Source organism: Gallus gallus, chromosome 11, assembly GCF_016699485.2.
Source record: "Gallus gallus isolate bGalGal1 chromosome 11, bGalGal1.mat.broiler.GRCg7b, whole genome shotgun sequence".
Classification (NCBI taxonomy): Eukaryota; Metazoa; Chordata; class Aves; order Galliformes; family Phasianidae; genus Gallus; species Gallus gallus.
Window position 1 is genome coordinate 17,791,448 of NC_052542.1, and position 17,000 is coordinate 17,808,447.

Consider the following 17,000-nt stretch of genomic DNA (forward strand, 5'->3'; position numbering starts at 1 on the left):
TTTTCTGAGGAGAGGGGCTGTGCACACCCAATTCCTGGCTCTGTTGCCCCTGGTAAGCACTGCACTTTATGTACATTCTTGCTTTCCTTAAGGTTGTTTGTTGACACACAAATACAGTGCAAACTGAACCACAGCCCATGGAATACAATCTTTGCAACAGGCTAAGAACATGGCTGCTCTTCAGTTTCTTTTTTTAATGGTGTTTCCTAGACTGGGGGTGATTTTTAAAGAGCTCAGCATCCAAACAGAAGCCTAAAAATAAAGCAAGGCTGTGCATTTTAGCCTGAGTGTTTAATACTGATTTATCTCTTGGAGGTGACGCTGAGAATGCATTGGGATGGCATATCTGCATACCACAGCCTTGCTGCATTCATATTGGCTACAGAGCCTTTCCTGTCTTCATCAGAGAGTCCTTCTCTTGCCCAGCTTCCCTTTTGAGCCCTGGGCATCTCCTGCTGTCATGAGGAACACACACACACATTTAAACTGTAGCAATATCTGTCCTTATGATATGATTAAGTTTTTTCTTCTCTGCGTTTTTCAGCTCAAGTAGAAGATGAAGCTATATGAGAAAAAAATTGAGTTCAAGAAGGGTTTCCTTTGGCCATTAGACTGCTGCATGCTCAAGTCTTCTGCTCAAAGTGACTGCATTGGCTAGATTTCAGGAGAACGAAACCTTCACCAGTGTGGAGAGTGCATAAATCATTTGAAACATGTAGGTAAGCAGAGGACCATGTTAAGGTCCTTCTGTGCATTCAGATGTTATGACTGAGCGTTCCTCAAGACATGGGTTTTTCCTGGGCTGTGAATGTTTGCATTAGTCTAAGCTGTGTCACGCTGTGTTTGTAGTTCAGAGAGACTTCAGCACTGAGTCAGGTATTCCTGTGAGTAATCGCTGTCCCTGTTCCCTTAGATTTTATGTAGTTGGAGGATTTATGTCTCTGTCCACAGAGGAAACGACTTTTCAAGAATGTTTTATATGTTTTTTAGACATCACAGGCTATGTCATGTGCAAACCAGTCATCCCTGAGAAGAGCATTTCAGGACAAGCTTGTAACTGTGAAGAGTCTGTAAGGTCCTGTGCAAGTGTGTTCATACAGAGATCATCCTAACAGTAACATATCAACAGTAAGGAACCCTGCATGGATTTAAGATGCTCTTGCAGCAGTAGTGAGGGTTTTGCTTGGCTCTCCATTCAGGTGGGTCACTGTTGTGTCACCACGGAGGTCGTTCTGCCCACCAGAACTCTTTGGCCATTGTGGTAGGTCTGCTAGGAATGAGTTCTCATTTTGCCTCTTTCAGTTATTCACAGTTTCTGATGGCTTTAAACCACTTTTTTTCTCCTGATGCTGCTTTAGTCCAAGAGGCTGAGAACCTATGACCACGAATCATACGATATTGGCTTGTTTCGTTTCTGGTTTTGTTTTCCTTTCTTTTATTCCTTATTAGTTTTACATATTTTGCCTTGCAAAACAGCACTATAAAAACAAGCACCCTTCTGTGACCCAAATAAACTGGAATGCCTTCGTTAGGCACAGTTTTAGACATTTCAGTATTCACAGTTTGCCTGCAAAGCAAGGAATGCTGGCCAAGATGTTGTTCTAGTGCTTGTCTCCATCATGGAGAACATGGAGCGTGTTTGCTATGCTCTGGTAGCCGTGGCTTTGATATCTGTTTGCTTCACAGAATTGCTCTGGAGTTGCAGGTTAGAAAACACAGTGAGGAAACTGATATCTAATGAAAAAAACCCACACCAATTACTGTGGAGTATCACTTTGCACCAACTTGTATTGCTAATTCCTTCAGAATTCCTATCTAGGCACTGAAAATCTGAATGCACAGCTATAATTCAGCAAAAACTGTTTTCCATCATCAGAAATAAGAACGTTCCTTTCACCCGTGGCGATCCCAAAGCACTTCTGTAAGCTCTGCTGATTTAGATGAGTACTTGACAGTCAAACCTCATTTCCTTGACTGAGGCCAGGAATAAGAAAGTCATTGAGTTACCGTGCTGGTTGGGGTAAGCTGAGATTGCCGTTGTAATGTGCTGCTACGAGCTGATATACTTAATTTCTCTGCTAAACATGGTTTGATGTATATAAGGGTCATTTTATACCCTGCAAAACTGTGAGTAACTGCAGCAGGTGGAGGCTGGAGCTGATGGAAGCGTGGCCAGGAGATGTGCAAAGCTGAGAGCTGAGGTGGGTGGGATGCAATTCAACCTCCGTGTAGGTCAGGGGACCTGATCAGGTGTTGGTCAGTGGTGGGATAAACCAGATGGGACTGGGGGAAAACCTGTTTTTATCCTCACCCAAAACTTCATATGGGATGTTTAAATCAAGAGCGTATGTGTTTGTTGACCTTATTTTTCTTATTTATTAAAACGGGCAAAGTTTACATTTGTCCAAGAAAAATGTCTTTTAATTAAGCCTAAAAATGTTCTACTTGGGGCAAAAAAAAATCGTATCTTTAGGATTCTTTTCCTGGCTATGGATATCTATATTGAACCAGTAGGCAGGGAGAGGTTCTGTGCTTCTTCCAGAGGCTCGAGTTAAGCTGTGCTTTTGAATGTTTAAGCAAACTATCCAGTTTCATCTCTTTCCAACAGCTTGAGTCGAGCGTGAGTTAATATATGCTGTATAATCTTCCAGTAAATATTTTCTTTTGGGTTTTTCATACTATTTAATGGAAACTTAATCCAGTTGTGCAACAGATTGACAAAAGCTTGGATGGAAAGCGAAGTTCAGCCCGCCGTCGCTCCATCCTATGCCATGATGGGAGCTGTAAGGACAGACCATTCCTTGTTCCTCACTGTGCCCCAGCCTGGACATTTATGGTATTTCATTTGAAAGCAGTAAAACCCCCCGTTGTCCACACTGATTCCCTGTTTTTCTTACTGAATCTTTGGGATTTCTGTTAAAGACGTACTGCAGTATTGTTGCCAATTTCAGTGCATCGTAGCAGGAGCTGAGAATTAAAGCAAGTCAGCTGAAATAAAAGGGACTTCACTCTTCTTATTACCACAGGGAGAATAAATATCCTGTACGTATATTTAAGACATTTTTTAATAGATGAATAGATGAGTATATGTTAAATTTGTCCTTGACTTCCTTGGTAAAGCAGGGAACAACTGGGAGCTGGCTGATACCATTGGACTAATTGCACAGTACTCTGACTTGCTGTGTGTACATGTCTAATATACACACGTACATAAATATATCATAGAACCATGTATAGATATAGAATATATTCTATGATATAGAATCATATATAGATATGTACATTCACCCCTATTGGCCTGGGGTTGGTTCAGCTCTTACTTTAGGGCTAGAAGTTGTCTCTCCCCTCTTTTCACTTCCTTTTGATATGTCTTTTATTGTTTTTGTTTTACCTCTCCCACCATGGTCTTTCTTTTTAGTCTTATGCAAAGCCTGTGTGTGTTTTGTTGCCTTGATCATAGCAGAGGAGCTCAGCCAGCTACCTCTAATTAAAAAATAATAAATGCTAAGCCCTTGGGCTGCTGCGTTCTGAACTGCATCTGACAGAGAAAGCAGTTGTGCACAGGGAAGCATCTCTCTCCTTTGGCTTACCAAGTTATAAAAAACCACCACCGTTGGACACGATGCATCTGCAATTAATCATCAACGTTTTCAGTTTAGTAACCAGGTTTTGCCCTGCTTTTCCCACACGGTAGCAAAATTACAGCTTCTTTTGCAAGCATTCGTGTTAATGCAAGCAGGCAGTAGTGCAGGGTGCATGGAGAGCTCTGCTCAGCCTTCCAGTCTGGGTGAAGCATCAGCTACATTTGTGCCTTCCCTCCCATCTCCCCGCTCTCCTACCCCTCTTAGGGCAGCTCTTCTCTAACGATCACAGATTGGTATCGTTTAATTGCACACAAATGACGTGCTGTCCGTACAGCAGAGTGCAGCTCTGCTCCCTGCCCTGTGCCTTTGAAATGCTGAGCTCTGGCTGGGGCCATCTGCCTTGCATAATTGCCGTTATTTACCAGCAGTTTTATTACTCAATCCCACTTCAACTCTCTTAATCCCCCTGCTCTAATGGGCTCCCTGCTCTCTTCAGCAAAACCAGAGGAAAAGCAGAAAAGCCCAAATGTTCGTGAAGGAGGAGGAGGAGGTGGCAGGAATCATGGAGCAGCTGAGCAAGGAGCTGCTTGTCTATTTGTTTTGAATCCCTTCCTCCCTTCCCATTCATTCAGGTTGCCTTTCTGCAGCTGAGCGTGCAGCCCAGGGGGGGTTGCACTGAGAAGTCCTTCGTGTTTTTGCAGTGCAATATTGACTAAAGTGCCCTCCCTTTACCCAAGGAGCAGCAGCTCTGGAGGTAGGCAGGGGCAGGGTGGGGGGCAGAGGAATAGTTACGAGTTCTCCTTTTTCTAATTCTTTTCTTTTTGTAGGGTTTTTAAGCCTTGTTTATAACTTACAGTGTTGTAAAATAGCTCATAAGCATCTGGGGGTATTTCATCTGGTTTGGGCTCTGCCTGGAATTCCTTCATGTTTCATTAAAGTGAGCATTCTAATGAAACTGGGAGCTTCTCCAGCACTTTCCTTCTCACCATTTCAGCCAGCAAACAGAACAGAGCATCTCTCTGCTTCCTGCCCTGACACTTGCATGCGTTCTCATGTGGATTTTCTTCTGTGGCAGAAGTCTGACTGCTCCTCAGTGTTGGTGAAGGTCCTTTCTTTCCTCTTCCATGAGCAGGAAGTGGCTGCATTTTGGGGATTGCTTATTTATGTGTGGGGAGTTGCTTATTTACATATATATGCATATATATATATATATATATATTTACCTGTGTCGTTTCACTATAGGGGATTCTGTGCTGTGCAGGAATGAACCTGGCAGGAAACGTTGGAGCTCCCTCCTTGTTGCAAACTTTGGGCTCTGAGTCCCTCTGAATCTTTGCTGCTTTAATCAGCCCACAGACTTGGGCAAATGCAGAGGATGATATGAAAGCACTTATTGAAGTGTTCCCCTCGGGAGGAGAACACTGCCTGGTGATGAGATCTTGGCTTTGGGCAGGGAGGGAATTACACGAACAATAAGCTGCTTCAGTTCAGGTGGGAAATGAGACACAGTGTTTGACAATAAGCACGAAATAAAATGAATGAGTGGAACAAACTGTCAGGAGAGGTGGATTCCTCAGCTTGAGGTATCTCCTGTTCTTGATGGGCTGTCACCAAATCCACCCACGTGATGCTGCAGCTCACCAAGTGACGGTAACAGAGCATGCATTGAACTACAGCAGCTGCACACCATTGTGAGTGTGCCAGGGTTATCTCAGGGGATGCCCGTGGTTCCCACAGTCCTGCAGCACTGAGCACCTTCACAGCAGTATATCCACACAGTAAAGCCCACAGTCATTACATCCATTCCCTGGACTCAAGAACCGCAGAGGATGTTGCTGCTCTTCTCTCCCATCATGTGCTGTAAAGCACAGCCTGCTGATGCTGGAAGCATCCTAAATTTAAAAGCCATACAATTAAAATGTGGAAGTAGAAAAGATTGAGGGCTTTGTGCTGTCCTGGTTTCCTGTAGTGTCTGAAACTTGTAATGAGAAGATATCCAGATAGCCCTAGGAATGGGACGCAGTTAATAAGAGTGGGATAGAACTGTTCTTCGCAATGTCTTTGAAGAAAACTGCTTTCAAAATCCGAATCTGGTGATGAATTCAGTATTAAACTCAAGAATAAAACCCATGAGCCAGACAGCAGAGGGTTCTTAGCATTTCAAACCTTCTGAGCCACCAGAGCTGTGCTGTAGGGTGCTGTCTGTGGCCTTTCTGATCCTCTGCATCCTGAATAAGATGATGGTTAGCACGAGTGGCAGGCATGCCTGGCCATGGGAGGTCACAGGATGAGGGATGTGGGTTAGTGGGCACAGTGGTGATGGGTTGACAGTTGGACCTGATGATCTTAGAGGTCTTTTTCAACCTTAATGATTCTGTGATTGCCTTTGGCTTAGAAATCAGGTGCCAGCAGCAGCTGTTTCTCCCTGCGCAAGTGCCCATGCAGGGAGAGCACACATTGCTTCTCTGCTCCACAGTTCCCAACATCTGAGGGTTGTGTAGGGTTAGATGCAGCCCTATAGGTTCTTGTACACAGATGCTTGCTTGTAGCCGACAGCAAATGTCTCACTCATGAGCAATGCTTCTGTCTGTAGGTGGTCTGGGAACCGAGCGGGGAGAGGAGGGTTGATAAAGATCATAAGAAAAAGAATTCAAGAAAGAAACAATTAGGAAAAAAAAAACAAAACACCCAACTTGAAATCCCTGATCCTCTGGGATCAGTTTCTGAGAGCCCATAGTTAAAAAGACCGTCACTAAAAAGTGCTTTCTTATAGCACAGAGTGAAAAAGCAGGGAGCATCTGAGAAAGTGTCTTCTTTCTTCCTCTTCAAATGCAGCCTGCCTGCTTCCTGCCTCTCTGCTGCCTCCGTACCTAAAAGCTCTGTGTGGCTGTTTACTGGATGCTTCCAGCAGAACGAGGGTTAAGTGCATGAGAAGGGGGTGGAGAGGGAATCCCAGCTTGGAACTTGAGACTTTCCAGCTGAGAAAGATTCGGGGATGCAGACGTAATCATACAGCGCTGCAATCAACTCCCGTGTCAAAAGAAGTCAGGAAAAGCACATAAATAACTCCACAGCCACATTTAATGTAGTGCAGGACATATATCAGTAATGCCACCACTTCCTCCAGGGTGAGTATAGAAAAGCTTCGTGTCTAAACGCTTGCAGAAGGGTTTAAATACTTGGAGATGGCTTGGTGCGAGCTTCAGAGATTGAGGTAGCATTGAATTCAGGTTATTTGGGAGCAGCTCAAATAGATGCTCTTTATCTTAATGCAAGCTTCACGTTTCTTTGCAAACAGTCTCAAGAAATAAAACTGTAGCTGTCTGAAGGATGGTCTGTATTGCTTCCTGCTGTAAATTCAGAACTCCAAATGAACTGCCAAGGATTGAAAAGCACTCTCATTTAGCAGGAATGCCAATCTGTTTGGTTTTTAATAGACAAATGAGGACGTTTCTACTTTAGCACCTTAACTCCTTGCGGCTCGTTGCCTGAGTTGCACTCATTACCTGATTACCTGATTCAGCACAGCAAGCCGGACGTATTCAGATGATCCACGTGTTTGGGGTGGGCTTGGAGCTGTCACATTAAGGCTTTGGAGCACCCTCTGATAGAGCTCCGTGCTTTATTTGCTGCTGGTGCAATGTGCAACAGCTTCTGTTTGTGGTCAGCGTGCTGCTCTGGGGGACCCGGCGTGATTGATGCAGGCAGAATGAAGGATGGGAAAGCAGAGAGGTGCTGCCGCTTTGCTTCTCAACAGGGTGCCTCCTCCCTGCTGGGGAGATGGGCATGTTGGAGGCTGTGTGTGATTCCCCATGTTGTTCATATTGTTACTGCCACTTGTTATGGAACGGTTCTTGGTTAACGTGCTCCAGTTCGTGAACGGTTTCATGCTGGGCTTGGTGTGTATGTGTTTGTAGGAAGCCTGTTTTCCATTACAAAACTAGGAGATAAACTGAGATGACAGTCACTTTTTCCTAACATAAATTTCTCCCTTTCTCAGTCCTCCTCGGAGCACATAAATTTCAGCAGTGTGTCTCTGCACTCCAGACATCAAAAAGCCACATCCAGGCAGGCGGATTTACGAGCCCTCTGTTTTCCTTGGTCAGGTCCTTTGCAGCAGGAAAGACAGACATCCAAATGATAACAGAAAGCTGGGAAGGGAGGCAGGGCTGAAGGAGGAAACTGGACGAAGTGGGAGGGGAAGGAAGGTCTCCTGGGAGGACTTGTCTCGGCTGATACAGCTCAGGTGGCGGATTGATTTTCCTCTATTTCTGGCCAATAAACATCTTCTTGTTTTCCCGTTCCTAGATTAAGTGTTTTCAGCCATAAGTGTTTAACCTTTTCCTTCCTCACAGCTAAAGCTCTTGTCCAAGCTGTTGTCTCACCATCCCTCAGCTAACGCAACATCCTTTTCTCTTGGCTTCGATGGACGCTGACTTTTGCCCAACCCATATCCATTCAGAAAACTTCCTCTTGTTTGGCTTTTCCTTCTCTCTCACATCAAACGCTTGTCAGTACTCCTGCAACCCTTCTTGGCCTGTCCTCATATCTGCTTTCTCATTTAAGATCAGTTCCTTTCCCCATGCTGCCCCTTACACTCGATAGGAAGAAAACCTTGCATGCCAACAACTCCTCGCCCTCTGCTCCCTTCCTTTGGTGCACTGTTTTCTGTGCTAGCTGTTACAAATGTGACTCTTTCAGTTACTGAGACCACTCCGTATCAGGTCTAAATGTGATGTGTTATTCTTAAATGCTATGCTGTTTCCCTCCCTGTATTCCCTGTCTTTATCAGCCCTCTGTCTCTTTGGGGCTTGGGCTGTCGTGTCCAGCACACAGTTCCTATTTGCAGAATGCCAATAGCCATCCATTCACTAATGTCTCTTGTCACCAGCTTTGTTCCTTAGTACACATGCAGTGTTGGACATCTTTATTATTATTTTACTTGCAGTGATGAAGCACAACCAGCTTGGAGTTGGCATGCATTAACAAAACCAAGCAGCAAGGTGATGGATTAGAAACACAGTGCAGACATTCCAGCGAGAGTCCGGCTCAAGAGCAGTTTCTTAGTAGGTGCTTTACTGTTTTGGCATTTCCCACCAACCCATTGCACTGGTGATAACAGGAGCGAGGCAGAAAGGAAACTGCAGCCCTGATCTTGCTGCAGATGGCCAAGCCCATCACAAGGACTATTATTTCACTTGGTAAAACTCAGTGAGATGTGGTTAGCTGCTGTGTCTTCTAGTGAGTCATAACATGGAAAGGCATTTAATAATCCCGATCGTACACTGTTTTCTTAATTACAGTATGCCTGCAGTGTTCTGGTGGAAAGCTGTTCTTAGTGCATTGATTTTTGTCCTCGTTTGGCTGTTTTTGCCTTATGTGACAATCCTGAACAACTAGTTCCGTGCCATTTCTCCCTTAGGCTAGTGTGAAACATTGCTCTCTGCTGTCCTACTGCCTTTAAACAAAATCCTATCAAATGTGAAAAGGTCAAATTGAGATCAAAAGTGTATTAGAAGTATATTGGCTTGGTCAAGCATTGTTGCTAGTCCATGAGTGCTTATCTTCTACAGCAGCTCTGGTATTTGCCACCTGTAATTTTTCCAGTTGTACATGTATGGAATATAGAACACATATATGGGGTAGGGGGAATGGGAGCAGCCCCTTTCCAATCAGCGGGTCTGTGAGCCCAGAGCTTGGTCATGGTGCTGGTGGGAATGCAGTACGTGAGGCTGTTGCTGCTGGTAGCAGTGATGGATTAGAAAGTGTTCAGCGCATCTCTGCAACCACCAGACTCTGTGCCCCTCACATCATAGCTGAACCTGGAAGGTGCTCTGCAGGAGAGCCTTGTTGAGCATCTTTTTGGCATGGTGACGTTTGTGTATCCCAATCATGCTCGTGGTTTGTGGCCAATAGCAGACCACACCTGAGGGACTTCTGTTTTCAAGCATATAAGCCATCCACCATGGCCAAAATCACCACGGTGCTACCAGCACTGAGGTGTGCATGGCATGGCTCCTGCTTTTGACCATGGCATAGCCTGTGCCATACCCCTGGGGAGGCATCTCACAGCACAGAAGCCTCTTCCATTAGGATCAGCATCCTTTGTTCCCTGGGACAGCCCTTTGCACAGTAGCGCTCTCAGGTTGCAACTTTGAACAGCTGAAGTAGGGCAGCTTTGTTTGCACTCAGTAATTCCAGGAAATCCTTGACTCTCCTCCTTGTCTGCTGTGGCAGCCGGGTGCCTCCAGCCAACCTGCTTTGCCTCCTATCTTCTCCTTATTTCCAATGCTTGCAATTCAGCTCCAGCCTAGCAACTCCTGCTCTTTCCAAAGCGAGCTGGAGCTTCTCTCATGCTTTTCTTGCAGATTTTCCCCAGATGTAAGCATCCACCCTGTAGACATTGGAACCCTCCCGGATACAGCGACAAAAATATGTTGGATTTTCCAGTGAAACACCTCTGGTTCTGAACTCAGCCCAAGTGACAGGCTGAGGAAAGTGCCTCTCAAATAGAGTGTTGAATGCCCACAAACACGCGCTTTGTTTTTCTAAGGGCACCTGCCAGGAGGCTGCTGATGCATCGAGCGCAGAAATATGTTTGGCATCAGACATCTCTCCAAAAATCTCTCTCTGTAGGTAATGGAAAATGTGCCTTTTTAACAAATTCTGGCAATTACCTTTGTCTGTGTGTTTTTTTTTTTCTCGCAGTAACCTGTGAGTATAATGAATCTGTTGATTCTTTTCCTTGCTCTGTTCCCAAAGTGGTGAGCCCCTCCAACCTCCAGTTTCTGCATGAATGCAGCAGCAACTTCTGCTTTGTTCTGCATGTTTAGCAGCTCTCCTCTCTACCTGGGGAGATGTGATCTGTGCAGTAGTGCCTGCTGACCTGCAGCACTCTCCCTTGTTCCTATGAAGCCTTCACTCAGCTCGTGCTGTTGTCTGCTGTTCGATAGACTTTGCATCTGATTCATTTCTAAAGGGTCTCAGCTCTGTCAAACCCTTCTGCTATTTCTTTTTTCTCAGGTTAGCCTTTTACTTGAGGTCCCACAGTTGTTCAGCAGCTACTCAGAGCCAGGAAGCCTAAAAAAATTCCAGCAGCAAACCCAAAGCACCAAAACCCACAACCAGAGATTGGTCAAAAGTGTTGAGGCCGTGCAGTGCTGCCATGCATTTGCAGTGCTAATGGCAAGTTCCCCTGTAGATGTGCTTCCAGCCCCTTGGTGTTGTTTAGCACAGTCCTCCTTCTAGCACACCAACCCACCCCAAGTAGTCTGTGCGTGCTCCAAAGGTATGGCTTATAGAGGGAGCAGCTGTAAACAGCTGCAAGGCTTTGCTAGGGATCTCATGCATTTTTCTAGGGAAAGCCCAGAGCTCCTTCAGCTGCATTTGATGAAGTTCGATTTTATAGGTAGTAAGTCCCTTTGCAAGTAGGCTGTAGCCAAGGGGTTCCTTGAGAATCCAGGAAGCATCTCCATGCTTGGCTCGTTTTTGGTGTGCATTAGCAGCTGCCTTTCCTCACTGATGTCTCCTTGGATCCAGGGAAGAAATAATCCTCAAGGGAAGTCAGCCATACAATGAAAGGAACCTGGAAATAGCAGGCTGGAGCTCTGCTGATTATGGAAGGAACGTAAGTCTTGGGATGAGAGGCCAAAGAGCATGTCAGTGCCTGTGGGAGAAGCCTAAGCTGAGAATAGGGTTTTCACCATCGCTTTGCAACAGTTCAACCTGTCCTGGCTTTCATCCTTGTTGGTGTTATTAATTCTTTGGGGCTGTACATTGAACAGATGGACTCTCTGTTTATACAGCCTTATATTTCCCTGAGGGGGAACAGGTAACCAGCACCACCTTACAGCACATGGAATAAAGAGTCCTGTGTATGTGAACATGCAAAGCTTTTCCCTTCCAACTACGATTTCACTTCTTAACTTTTGCAATAAATAAGGTCAGTTTCTAAGTAGTAATAAGAAAACCTGATGGTAGTTTTACGTTGTGGAGTGATGTCTGTCCAGTTAGTCTGAGCTCTTGTCCTCCTGTGTCTGGAAAATGTCTATTTATGTGTGACATACAGAGGCTTTTTCCATTTTCAAGGTGGGGATTCACAGAAGGCCTAATCTGGGTCATAACGAAAACTGCTGGGATAGACTGACTCATTCTCCTGCTATAAACAGCTAATGTACATAAACTTTCTATTTATTTTGCACTTGTTGCTGCTACTTTTTATCCTGTGCCTTAAATTCGCTTGTTTTTATGGCAGGGAGACAAAGCCAAGACCAACTATACTCATTCAACTCCTCCCAGTGTTTTAAGCCTACTGCTGTAGCTGCTTGAAGCCGTGTGGCCCTCAGCAGGACAAGGGACTGAATGCAGGTCTCTCAGTTGACTGCCCAACGCCTCCATGATCTGATTGCCATGCGTAGGGTCTTTCAGAGATATATTGTTTTGTAATTCATCAGCACCAGGGTTTGGATTTCAGCTGAAGTGTTGGTAGTGCTGAAGTTGGTAGTGCTGAAGATCCTTTTCCACGGCAAGGGCCAGCTTGCCCTTGGCAGGGCATCAGACACACACAGCTGTCCTGCAGAGACCTGTCCTTCCCAGGGTTCACAGCATGAGCGTCTGCATCCGTCACCTTCACACGGCACAGAATGGCTCTGCGTGTGAGTATTGGTGTCCTCGGCTGAGTCTCGTGCCACCATTTCCACTGAGGATAAGAGATGGTGATGGAAAGACTAAATTTGGGGTCTCCTTTATGCCACTGGGCCGGCTCTTACCTGGGCTGCCGGGTACGAGAGCTCAATCACATGGGGATCTGAAGGTCCCCTGAACTGTGGTGCAGATCCAGGCCCTGAGTTTTGGGATGCTGTGTGTCTCCCTGTGCAGAGCAGGCATGGGGCAGAGTCCAGCATCACACGTGCACTGGTGCATCACGGTTTGGCACAGGTAAAAACCAACATCTTCTCACTGATGGTATAGCATCGCTGCCCTTCCACCAGGACAGAGTCCTTCCCCATTCCTTTCCTCTTGTTTGTGGTGTATTTACCTTAGGGAACTGCTAAGGCAATTCTGAGCCAGGGGACTTGCTGCTGTAGCTTTCCCAAGGGTAGTTGGTGTATGAGCACGATTCACCCATAGACTGACCTCCCCGAGATCACAGGGACAGTGGGGGTCATCACATCCATCCAACAGCAAGAGAGAAGCTCCCTGCGTTGTCTGTGCTGGGATTTCAAGGGTTGATGGACTCATGTTTGTGCACGTGGGCTAAACGAGTTATCTGCTAGGGCATGTATGGCACTGAGAGGTGGTCACCTGTAGGAACTTCTCGCCTGCTGTCTCAGTTTGGTCTCCAAAACTGGAGGAGCTGTGTTCCCTCTTGCCTCGCGGAAGGCACACACACCGTGATGGTGTCCGACTTTTGCAGCTTGCTGCTGGGAAGAGGGAGACGTAAAGGCAAGGAGTGAAGCAGGGCGAACAAAGCAAGGAAAGTGCCAGAAGCAGAAGTCATGGGGGACAGCAGGGTTTTTTTCCCCCATTTTTAATCCACTCACTTTCATTTTTCTATGGAGAGAGCAAGCTTCTGGATAAGGAAACATAGACTGCGCTTGTGCTTAGACATGAATAATCTTGTTAATCAGCAGCACAGGGAAAGAGACAAAACTACGTGACAGCTGAGCTGCAGTTTGGTCAAACCCCCCCTTAGTTTGAGCCATTTTGCCTCATTTTGCAGAGAACCGTCTCCAAACCAGAATCCAATTTAAGTTCAGCATTATTAAAATAATTCATCTTTTAAACCTCAGCAGAGTTTGTTTGGATTGCTGATTTCCTCGAGGCCTCGGGCCCTGTGTGTGCTGAAGTGGATGCAATTCATGGGTTAGCACACGAGGTATCTGATTGCACGGGCTCTCAGGGGTAGGCAATCACTTTACAAGCATGCCTAATGGTGCTGGCATGGAGAAATGATTACTGTTGATTACACAGCAAAAAGGAAGCGATCAAAGCAGACAGCATGCAGCAATGTGGGTGCTGGATCACAGCACCTCCGCACAAATTTTTGCTGCTTTTTGGTGTGTTTTCCCCATCAAAGTCACCTCAGAGGCTGAATTGCATTTCTTCTTGCAAAGGTTGCTAGTAGGAGCTGCTTGCAGCCACCAGGCTGGAGGAGCTCTATGTGCCCCTTGTCTGGTTTGTCCCCAGCTTTCTGGTTTGTGTGCCAGCTTTCTCAAGCCTGATATTGAACAGAGGAGATCTGGAAGTGGCGGTGTTTCTGCCTGTCCTGGGTGGGTCAGTGCCTTTTCCTCATCTGCAAGCAGGCTTCTCCTACCCTGTTTGGATCAATTCTTCTCCCTGCTCATCCCTTCCTGTCCGTGGCTGGAGGAGTTTGTACTGCTGGTGGTGATACAGGGGGCTGTAGGTTGCTTTTTGCTGGGCATACTCCCCTGCAGCTGTTTTCCTAACCCAGAGCACTCCTGTATTTATTTCTCAAAGCATCCAGGGTCAGAAGATGGCTCTTTGCTAAGGTTAGACATGCTGGGTAGATCGGGATGAGGACTGGATGGAAAAAAAGAACATATTTCTATTTGCAAATGTGTCTTCTGCTTTGTCAAATAGATTTCTTTTCCCAAGGCTTTGTGATTTGGGGTTTTAGATGAGCTGAACCTCGGCCCCACACCACCAGCAGTAGCCTGCAGGGCATTTCTAGGCACAGAAAACTCCTGGGCAGAAGAGGCTGCACCTTTCTGCCTTATGTTGCTAAAATAGAGGCTGTGGATGCCCCATCCCTGCAGGCATTCAAGGCCAGGCTGGATGTGGCTCTGGGCAGCCTGGGCTGCTGGTTGGCGACCCTGCACATAGCAGGGGGTTGGAGCTGGATGAGCATTGTGGTCCTTTTCAACCCAGGCCATTCTACGTTTTCCTGGGGGATTTAATCTGAGGTTTGATAGTAACATGGAATCTATGGAAGTAACTGTGAAAAGCAACCCCTCACGTGTTCTGCAGCAAGCCACGGGCAGGATGTCTCTAGAGGAGATTTTTGCTGGAGAACATTCTTGTTTTGACAAATGCAAAAAGATGAAAAACAGTGGTTTGTAGATAGCAGGGTGCGCACATGTGTGGTTGATTAAAGTGGGGTGTGCTCACCAAATGCCCGGCACCTGCGTGCGTCTGATGTTCTGAGATGGGACACAGCTTGAAAACAACGACTCAGAAAAGTCCTGCAGGACTTAATGGAAATCACCTGTTTCCAATTGTTTAACAACTGCCTTTAGTTAGTTTTCACCTTGAGGCGGAGATCTGTCCTGTAAAAGCATGCTGGTTCCAGTCCTCCTCACTGGGCAGCTTTGTTCTGCTGCTGGATGAAGGCTTTGTTTGGTGGTGAGAGGGCTGTGCTCTGCACCCAGAAGCTCAAGGTGAGGTGATTGCTGTCACATCGACTTAAAAACACTTCTGGAACTGCAACAGCTTGTGCAGTCAGCTGCTGGAGAGCCAGTGCTCACGGGGACAGGTAGGGGCCCTCTAAAAACTAAGGTAAGCAGATGGATCTCTTCTATTTCTATTTGCTGTGGGAGTTCCTAGTGTTGCTTTCCGCAGTGTGTGTGCACCAGAAAGTGAAAACAAGTGGGAATGGGAAATGCTAATCAATGGCAGAAGCTTAGAGGCAAATTCTCCAGCTCATGCTGAGCTCCCCTCAGCCCGTCCTGTGCTCTGTTCCTCTGCAGCATCTCACGCTCCGGGATGGGAAAAGCACAAGGCAGGAAATGGTGAGAACAGAATTAGATTTTAATTTGCTTTCACCATTTTTAATAATCCCTGGTGGTGGTAATAATACAGGAGTTATATTCCTCTGAAGAATAAAGCTACTAAAATTCCCTTTTTAAGAAATTAATAATGCTTGTTCAGAGGGTTAAACCTCCTCCCAGGTGCTATTCCAAAAAAGAGCAGTGATTTGAACTCCAATGATTTTAGTCTGCAGAGCTGGAAAAGACTCGAGGCTTGCATAGCTCTGCTTTTTTCTTTCCAGCGTGTTTTACCCACTCACCCCTTACAATAACACTTCTCTCACTTTGAAGGGAACATTGGGCCGTGTTTTACAATCAACCAGAAGGAAAAATGCTTATGCAACTGTTGTGTTAAAAATGAACTGAGATTTCATGCAAAAATGACACTTTCTTGACCAGTACAGCGAGTGGTTGTGATAATCAGGCTCCTCTCGTGCTGTGGTGGATGCTGGAGCTGGCAGCTTTGTGGGCTTCGTGGTTCAGGGCAATAGCAGGAGAGTGAGCAGCAGCCATACTGCAGGTGTCCATCCTCAGAGAGCTATGGCAGAGCCCTGTGGTTGATGCAAAGTGATGTCAGCGTGGTGGCAGCGTTGGACCAATGATGTTGAACAGAGGTGGTGAGGTTGGGTCGATGGCATTGACAAGAGGTGATGAGGTTGGACCAGATGTTGACCAGACATGGTGAGGTTAGACCAATGATGTTGGTGAGGTTGGATTGACAGCATTGGCCGGAGATGATGAGGTTGGACTGATGGCTTTGGTCAGAGGCAGTGAGGTTGGACCAATGGCATTGATCAAAGGTGACCAATGATGTTGTGTCAATGATGACCAGAGGTGGTAAGGTTAGACTGTTGACTGAAGCCTGATGACATGGACGTGCACTCAACAGCTGCATCCCGTGTGATGGATGTCAGAAGAGAAGAGGTGTATTGGCATATTTTGCCACCCTTTGAGGTCTCCATGCATAGGTTTTAGGTCCCAGGGCCATTGTAGGGTCTCAGAATCTGTCATCAGCTGCACAGGTTGCAGCTTCGGAGAGGCAAACCTCGGGGTCAGTCAGTGGGTTTTTGTTTGCTTTTTGTTGCTTGGTTGCATCTCTGTTGTTTTCCTTGTAACTAAAATCTCTGTCCTGGGGCTTAGGAGGCAGGTGTAAAGATTCCAGATTTACCGATGTCCTGTGGTGGTGGTTTCTCTCTCTGTGAATATCATTTGAGGTTGGTCATAAGCAAACATAACGAGATGTGCCACCCCTCTCCTAGAATTATCATCTACCACTTAAAACAATGCCGTTAAAAACATGCCAGCCCTCTCTTCCAGCTGGTTCCATCTGTGTGCTGCTGCACTGGTGAGGTACAGCTCAGGTGATCCCAAGGAGAGGAGTGTGTGTTGGAGGTCACTCAACATCTTCTCCCTTTGGGAGAACTTTGCTATGTTTCGGCCCAAGGCATGGCTCATGGCTTGGCAACGTGACACAGGTCGTGTTGGAATGGCAGAGTGATGCCTGAGCTCCAGCAGAGCCAGGTGGTGCCCCAAAGGGACCATCGCTGCTGTTGACACTCGAGGTGTCACCGAGCACTTCACCCCTGTGCTGAAAAACATACAAAGAGCCAACAGAGCAAAGGAAAAGCAGAGGACTAGAGTTGAAGTT